Below are 2,422 nucleotides of genomic sequence, written 5' to 3' on the forward strand. Positions count from 1 at the left end.
GCAGTTTTTATCACTATTGCTCTGTAGTACAGCTTGAGGTCAGGGATGGTGATTCCTCCAGAAGTTCTTTTATTGTTGAGAATAGTTTTCACTATCCTGGGTTTTTTGTTATTCCAAATGAGTTTGAGAATTTCCTTTTCTAACTCTGTGAAGAATTGAGTTGGGATTTTAGTGGGGATTGCATTGAATCTGTAGATTGCTTTTGGCAAGATGGCCATTTTTATTATATTAATCCTGCCAATCCATGAGCATGGGAGATCTTTCCATCCTCTGAGACCTTCTTTGATTTTTTTCTTCAGAGACTTGAAGTTCTTGTCATAGAGGTCTTTCACTTGCTTGGTTAGATTCACACCAAGGTATTTTATATTATTTGCAACTATTGTGAAGGGTATCATTTCCCTAATTTCTCTTTCAGTATGTTTATGTTTTATGTAGAAGAAGGCTACTGATTTGTTTGAGTTGATTTTATAACCAGCCACTTTGCTGAAGTTGTTTATCAGGTTTGGGAGTTCTCTGGTGGAAGTTCTGGGGTCACTTAAGTATGCTATCATATCATCTGCAAATAGTGATATTTTGACTTCTTCTTTTCCTATTTTTATCATTTTGACTCCTTTTTGTTTTCTAATTGCTCTGGCTAGGACTTCCAGTACTATATTGAATAGGAAGGGGGAGAGTGGTCAGCCTTGTCTAGTCCCTGATCTTAGTGGGATTGCTTCAAGTTTCTCTCCATTTAGTTTGATGTTGGCTACCTGTTTGCTGTATATTGCTCTTACTATGTTTAGGTATGGGCCTTGAATTCCTGATCTTTCCAAGGCTTTTATCATCAAGGGATGTTGAATTTTGTTAAATGCTTTCCCAGCATCTAGTGAGATGATCATGTGGTTTTTTTCTTTGAGTTTGTTTATATAGTGGATTACATTGGTGGATTTCCGAATATTGAACCATCCCTGCATTCCTGGGATAAAACCTACTTGATCATGGTGGATGATTGTTTTGATGTGTTCTTGGATTCGGTTTGCTAGAATTTTATTGAGTATTTTTGCATTGATATTCATAAGGGAGATTGGTCTGAAGTTCTCTTTCTTTGTCATGTCTTTGTGGGGTTTGGGTATGAGTGTAATTGTAGCTTCATAGAACGAATTGGGTAGTGTTCATTCTGTTTCTATTTTGTGGAATAGTTTGAAGATAATTGGTATTAGGTCTTCCATGAAGGTCTGATAGAATTATGCACTAAAACCATCTGGTCCTGGGCTTTTTTTGGTGGGGAGACTTTTAATGACTGCTGCTATTTCCTTAGGGGTTATGGGACTGTTTAGATGGTTTACCTGCTCCTGATTTAACTTTGGTACCTGGCATCTGTCTAGGAAGTTGTCCATTTCATCCAGATTTTTCAGTTTTGTTGAGTATAGGCCTTTGTAGTAGGATTTGATCATTTTTTGAATTTTCTCAGTTTCTGTTGTTATGTCTCCCCTTTTCAGTTCTGATTTTATTAATTTGGATACTGTCTCTTTGCCTTCTGGTTAATCTGACTAAGGGTTTATCTATCTTGTTGATTTTCTCAAAGAACCAGCTCCTGGTTTTGTTGATATTTTGTATTGTTCTTTCTGTTTCTATTTGGTTGATTTCAGCCCTGAGTTTGATTATTTCCTGCCTTCTACTCCTCCTGGGTGTATTTGCTTCTTTTTGTTCTAGAGCTTTTAGTTGTGCAGTCAAGTTGTTAGTGTGTGCTCTCTCCATTTTCTTTTTGTAGGCACTTAGAGCTATGAGTTTTTCTCTTAGCACTGCCTTCATGGAGTCCCACAAGTTTTGGTATGATGTGTCCTCATTTTCATTAAATTCTAGAAAGTCTTTAATTTCTTTCTTTATTTCTTCCTTGACCAATTCATCATTGAATAGAGGGTTTTTCAGTTTCCATGTGCATGTGAGTTTTCCATTTGTTTTGTCATTATTAAAGACCAGTTTTAGTCCGTGGTGATCTGATAAAATGCAAGAGATTATTTCAATCTTTTTGTATTTGTAGAGGCCTGTTTCGTGACCAATTATAGGTCTATTTTGGAGAAGTTACCATGAGGTGCTGAGAAAAAGGTATATTCTTTTGTTTTAGGATGAAATGTTCTATAGATATCTGTTAAGTCCATTTGGTTCATAACTTCTGTTAATGTCAAAGTGTCTTGGTTTAGTTTCTGTTTCCATGATCTGTCCATTGTTGAGAGTGGGGTGTTGAAATCCCCCACTATTATTGTGTGAGGTGTAATGTGTGTTTTGAGCTTTAGTAAAGTTTCTTTTATGTATGTGGGTGCCCTTGCATTTGGAGTATAGGTGTTCAGAATTGAGAGTTCATCTTGGTAGATTTTTCCTTTGATGAGTATGAAGTTTCCTTCCTTATCTTTTTTGATTAATTTTGGATGAAAGTCGATTTTAT

This window comes from Grammomys surdaster, unplaced genomic scaffold (assembly GCF_004785775.1).
Source record: "Grammomys surdaster isolate TR1022 unplaced genomic scaffold, NIH_TR_1.0 121170, whole genome shotgun sequence".
Taxonomy (NCBI): domain Eukaryota; kingdom Metazoa; phylum Chordata; class Mammalia; order Rodentia; family Muridae; genus Grammomys; species Grammomys surdaster.